The sequence below is a fragment of the Octopus bimaculoides genome, chromosome 10, assembly GCF_001194135.2.
Source record: "Octopus bimaculoides isolate UCB-OBI-ISO-001 chromosome 10, ASM119413v2, whole genome shotgun sequence".
Taxonomy (NCBI): domain Eukaryota; kingdom Metazoa; phylum Mollusca; class Cephalopoda; order Octopoda; family Octopodidae; genus Octopus; species Octopus bimaculoides.
In genome coordinates, this window is record NC_068990.1 from 32091448 (window position 1) to 32098169 (window position 6722).

Genomic DNA, 6722 nt, shown 5'->3' on the forward strand with positions numbered 1-6722 from the left:
CGTAAAAGCACCCACTACACTCTCGGAGTGGTTGGCGTTAGGAAGGGCATCCAGCTGAAGAAACTCTGCCAAATCAGATTGGAGTCTGGTGTAGCCATCTGGTTTCACCAGTCCTCAGTCAAATCGTCCAACCCATGCTAGCATGGAAAGTGGACGTTAAACGATGATGATGATGATGATGATATAGATATATAGATATATATATACATACACATCTATCTATCTGTCTGTTTGTCTATTTTCCTATGTATCCATCCATCCATTCATCCATCCATCCATCCATCCATTCATCCATCCATCCATACATACATACACACACATACATACATACATACATACATACATACATACATAGACATATGTATATGTGCACTTGTATACATATATACACATACATATACACAACACACACACACACATTTTATATGTGCACTAAAAATTCTAGAATATATAAATATACTACATATTTTCTTCTGTTTTGCTAAGCTGAAACCTGAATATCATTCATCACCTTGTTTACTGTATATGTATCTCTATTACATCACTATTACTAATTATTTAATTAATTCCATTTGTGTTGAAAGATCAACTGTTAATCATATTTATACACTCAGTTTATGTAGCAAACTTAGTCAAGATTCTCCAATTTCTGAGGATACTTATCCGTATTTTTTTTATTTGTTTTGTTTTTATTTATTTAAAAAACTTTTTTCATATTCTTCTTCTTCTGAGAGCTATTTTCTCATATTTGGCCAAAACTAACTGAATTATTCTTCCCCCTCATAATCATTTAATGTCTACTTTTCTGTGCTTGCATGAGTTAAACAGAATTTGTTGAGGAAGATTTTCAACGTTTGGAAGCATTTTTTGTTCGCAATCCTTGCCTAGCATTGCTCACGACCAAATAGGTTTCTGTGGAAGATTAGGAACAAAAAACACTGCCTGCATGATGGTGACATTTGTTTATAGCTATCACATGGAATCAAGGCAAGGAGTCAATAAAACACACACACACACACACACACACGGATACTACATATGCATACATGTAAACATATACACATGCATATACATAAATACATGTAAACAACACACACATATGCATATGTGTATGTATGTATTATTTTATTCTTTTAGTTGTTTCAGTCATTTGACTGTAGCCATGCTAGAGCCCCACGTTTAGTTGAACAAATCAACCCTAGGACTTATTCTTTGTAAGCTTAGTACTTATTCTATTCGTCTATTTTGCCAAGCTACTAAGTTATGGGGATGTAAACACACCAACATCGGTTGTCAAGTGATGGTGGGAGGACAAACACAGACACAGACACAGACACAGAGAAATATATATATATATATATATATATATACAACAGGCTTCTTTCAGTTTCCATATAGCAAATCCACTCACAAAGCTTTGGTTGTCCTGAGGCTATAGTGGAAAACACTTGCCAAAGGTGCCATGTAGTGAGACTGAACCTGGAACCATGAGGTTGGGAAGCAAGCTTCTTACCACACAGCCACTCCTGTGCCTATAATGTATATACAATGTGCTTCTTTCAGTTTCCATCAACCAAATCCACTTTCAAGACTTTGGTCAGCCTAGGGCTATAGTAGAAGACACATGCCCAGCATGTCACACAATGGGACTAAACCAGAGGCAAGGCTTCTGAATTCATAGCTGATGGCATTCTATTACTTCCTTTCCAGCTGAGATACCACATCATATCTGCCCCTGTTCAACCTCATTTCAAAATCAACTTAACCTTTCATCTCTTTGGCGTCAGTAAAAAAACATCTCTCCAGGGCAGGAGATAGGGAGAATAGTGAGAATCTAGGACTGCATCTTTTTTGTATTTGTTTTAGGCTCTTTGTATTCTGAGTTCAAATTCCACCTTGGCCCATTTGGGTGGTAAACTTAATCATTTGGTTTAAGAGCACTATTTGGCAGTTATAGTGACCTTAGGAGATCCCACTCTGTTACCAGTATTTGGGCAAAGTCTTCAGTTTGATGATAATTTCCTCTCTCCCTCCCACCAGTTTTTATTGGCATGATTTTTACAGCTGGATGCCCTTCCTAATGCCAACTACCTTACAGAGTCGACTGGGTGCTTTTTACATGGCATCAACATTGGTGAGGTCACCAAGTAATTTGCAAGACAAAGATTTTTTGAGAAGTTGGTGATATTCAAGGAGGTGACTTTGTGCCAAGTGATGAGAAGTTAGAGTATGACAGAGAGGACAAAAATAAGTGTCTTGTTACAGAGAAGGTGCATGATTGTCACAGTCAGAGAGAGAGAGAGAGAGAGAGAGAGAGAGAGAGAGAGAGAGAGAGAGATTACTGAATAATTATGTGTGCATGTTTATAAGAAAGAATATGGAGGCATAGGAATTGAAGTCTAAAAAAATGTCATTTAAATTAATCTAATTTATTTTCTCTTTCACAGGTAATATTGGTCGAAGTGAATGCTTTTCTCTCATATCAAGACAGACATCTCTAAGTAACAATTGAATAATATTCTGGGCAGGTGACAGATACAGAATTTCATACCTGATCAACCCATACAATATTCAATTACTGGAGCAGCCAATACTCAATGAAACCCACAAGTTTTTTCTATCTGAATATAATAATCCAGTGATGGAGACAAGGAATGACTACATTGATAAATTTAGTCATTAACTAGAAATACTCAGTAAAATCCCACAATTACTAGCCAATACATGCAAAAGGAATACTTCTATGTATACAACTATTTTATTTTAAAACATATATTGTCTTACAAAAACAGAGGTTAATTTAATGAATACAATTAATTTAATGAAAACAGAAAAAGCATGAAATCTGGGAGAAAATATTTTCAGTTGACTGAACCAAGGATATCAGAATATCTCTCTTACTCTGAAGTGGTGTAATATCATCCTTACCAGAGTAATATTGCCTTCATCTTCAAAACTTAGAAATACTATAATTTAACTGAAGAATTATGTTGCAACAGATATATGAATTCAAACAGAACTCACTGAGAATACACAACAACAAAAAAGATAAAAGCAGCAATTATCATTAATGACATAATTTTCCATTGATTTTTAATTTCTTTTATTTGCCACAATTGCAAGATGTTTATAAAATAGAATGACACATTTGTTTTGACATTTAAGATTTATATAACAATAAAAATCATAATAATTTGGGATATTGTATTTATTTTCAAGCATTCATAAAGACTCTAGCTTTCATATTTCCTCCTCTATAGAAAAATGCCACTCCTTCACCGGATTCTTCGAGATAACATAGAAATGGCCGTATCTACTTTATCATCTCTAAATCAAACTGTTCCTGTCGTTGGGAATGTAAACATACCAATCATACGGAATCTCAACAACACATCTACAGATTCAGGAATACTGAACACCTCTGTGGACAATTCCCTTACTTCAGGGCAAATTAAAATGAGTGAGTTACTAATCATCAAAGTAGTAGTGCTCGTTGGTGTTGTTAGTATCTTGCTGTTATCATCTTGCCGTTTTGTCTTTAAAATGTTTTCTCGTTACATAACGGACAGTAAAGATGACAGGGATCTTTCTTTTGGATAAATACTTTGCTCAGTATCCCATCACCATAGCCATTCCTAATATCACTGCAAAACCCTTCTTCAATTTGACTGAACTTTTGAATAAATTCTCCAGAAGAAAAAAAGAAATAACTGGTTGAATATTTTCACAAAAAACTAACTGAAATATAAATATCTTCCCTATCCTTTCTAATTGCTTAGTTCTCAATATTTTTTTCTGCTGCAGAAATAGAGACTAAATTTTAAATTAAAAGAAAAGTTTAGGATATATCCATTATTTTTTTAAAGAATTTTATTCACAGTTTTGAAATAAAGAAAGAAAATGTTTGACTCTGATGCCTTGGTGGATTATGTATGAACATTTCAATGTACAAGATATTTTATTTAAAAACCAAAATCATGGTAATGCTAAAATTTCATTTGAAGCAAGTTGAGAAAGCACGTTTTTCTTAATATATGATGTTTAAGTGTAAATATATGTAGGTTCATTGTATAATTGTGTATGTGCAGTGAAGACTCGTGGCTTAGTGGTTAAGATATTTGGCCCATGTTTGTAAGGTTGTGAGTTCAATTTCCAGCAATGTGTTGTGTCCTTGAGCAAGATACTTAATTTCATGTTGCTTCAGTCCACTCAGCTGGTAAAAATTAGTAGAACCTGTATTTCCAAAGGCTAGCCATGTCACATTCTGTGTCACATTGAATCTCTTTGAGAACTATATTAAGGATACATGTCTGTGGAGTGCTCAGCCACTTGCATGATAATTTCACAAGCAGGCTGTTCTGTTCATCAGATCAACTAGAACCCTAGTCATTGTAACTGACAGAGTGCAAGTTTGTTATGAACGTATGTTATAAAATGGGTTTGTCAGGCATCATAGTGCAGTAGTAGTAAGAATATTAATGCAGTATATGAGGATCAGACAACGGTGGTTCCAGAAATTTTGAGCTGGAAACTACAGCCTAGAAGATGAGCCTCATCCTGGAAGATCTTTAGAGGTCGATGAGGATATCCTGCAAACCTTGGTGGAACAAAATCTCATTGTAACTGTTGAGGAACTAGCAGAGAAGCTTGAATTTAGTCATTCAACCACTCATTCAAGTTAGCACTAGACGAAAAACAACCATCTTTGGTTTCAAGACGAAAGGTGTTCTTCCATCAGGATAATGCTTGGCCACATACAGCGAGGATGACATTTAAAAGGCTGCAGCAATTTGGATGGGAAATGATGCCTCACCCACCATATTCGCCAGACATTGCTCCATCTGATTATCATTTATTCTGCAGTCTTCAAAATCATTTGGACGGAAAAAATATGAATTCTGTAGACGAGGTCATAACAGTACTGGAGGAGTATTTTCATCATGGACAAGTGAATTTTGGAAGAGGGGCCTTGCGAGTCAGCCAGATAGATTGAAGAGCATTGTAGAAAATGAAGAAGAGTATATTTTAAATTAAAAAAGAACTTTGTTTATCTTAATTTTGAAAAATAAAAGAAATATTTAAATAATGCATTATTTATGGGGTGACCCAATATGTGCAAAATGGAAGCTGCAAGTTACTACACAAGGAAATGTTAATTGATATGAAGATTTTGAGAAGCTTAAATTAAAAGAGAACACAGTAAAAAGTAGACAGAATTTGTTATAGGGAGATAAGCTACAGGAGAAAGTTAACAGAAAGTTGACTTTTCCATTGACAGGTATGTTTCTCAACTGTGAGACTGAGTTTTATCAAAGGAAGATGATGTGTTTACAGGCAGACGTTATTACTATCTTCTGATTCTTCTTTTTCTTCTCATCCTCCTTTTACCACCTTCACATTTTTCTTCATTTTCTACTAAACTCCCACAACCTTAAGTCTTGAAATCCCAGTTTCAGCCTCTCCTACATACTTTATTTTATTCTCCACATCATTTGCATAAAGAGAACCATTGATTGCCAATATGTTGTAGCTTATGTTTGAGTTTTGCTTCCTTTCCTTATTCCTGCTGTGCTGAGTAATCCTGTATGTTGTCTAAGAAATACTGCTTACCTTGGACAGTTCCCAAACTCATAAACATAAGCCATGCGGGTTTTTAAGAAAAAATTTCATATCCAGATGTCAGTTATAATTCAAGTGCATTTTGTTTAAAGAACTTCATTAGGCATAGGAGTGACTGTGTGGTAAGTAGCTTGCTTACCAACCACATGGTTCTGGGTTCATTCCCACTGCGTGGCACCTTGTGCAAGTGTCTTCTACTATAGCCTCGGGCCGACCAAAGCCTTGTGAGTAGATTTGGTAGACAAAAACTGAAAGAAGCCCGTCGTATATGTATATATATATATGTATGTATGTGTGTGTATATGTTTGTGTGTCTGTGTTTGTCCCCCCAGCATCGCTTGACAACTGATGGTGGTGTATTTACGTCCCCGTAACTTAGCAGTTTGGCAAAAGAGACTGATAGAATAAGTACTAGGCTTCCAAAGAATAAGCCCTGGGGTCGATTTGCTCGACTAAAAAGGCGGTGCTCCAGCATGGCTGCAGTTGAATGACTGAAACAAGTAAAAGAGTAAAAGAGTATTCTTGAAGTCGTTTCAGTGTATGTGTGTGTGTTTGTGTGTATGTGTGTACATACATACATCATCATCATCTTACAGCAATTTTCCATGCTGGTATGGGTCGGTAGATTGTTACTGTCAAATCAGCATGTATTCAAGGATGATGCTCACCTAGACACGTCAGGAAACCACATGTCGCTCATTTAATTTTGGGGCTTTTTTCTTCTATGGCTGGATGCTCTTAATAATATGTACCACTTTACAGAATGTACTGGGTGCTTTTTTATTGCACCAGCACTAGCAACTTGAAAAACTAAAGAACATGAGAGAGAGAGAGAGGGGGGGAGACATGAAGAGAAGTAAAATAAAAATCAGAGACTCTCTAGACAATAGCAGGTGACATATTCAACTAAGCCTGAAACCTTTAAATCAGATGTTCAAAAGCAATCCCATGTAGCTCTGATGAGTGTGAACAAAGCTGCAGCAGTATGAATCTTGTCATAATGAGAATAAGGTCTAAACTGTTAATTAACCAAGCGAATAATCTCATTTTTATTAAACTTCATGCTCTTCCAATTCCAACGTAGGAACCAGATGTTTATGTAC

At 35.6% G+C, this 6722-nt stretch overlaps 1 long non-coding RNA gene across 1 annotated transcript in view; it reads left to right on the forward strand.

Annotated features, from left to right (window-relative positions):
* LOC128248890 (uncharacterized) overlaps nt 1-3914 on the forward strand; it is a 28651-nt gene extending 24737 nt beyond the window's left edge. Inside the window, exon 2 of the long non-coding RNA XR_008265035.1 lies at nt 2448-3914. This is a non-coding gene — a long non-coding RNA (uncharacterized LOC128248890). The remainder of the gene's footprint in view (nt 1-2447) is intronic.
* Nucleotides 3915-6722: the final 2808 nt, after the last annotated feature.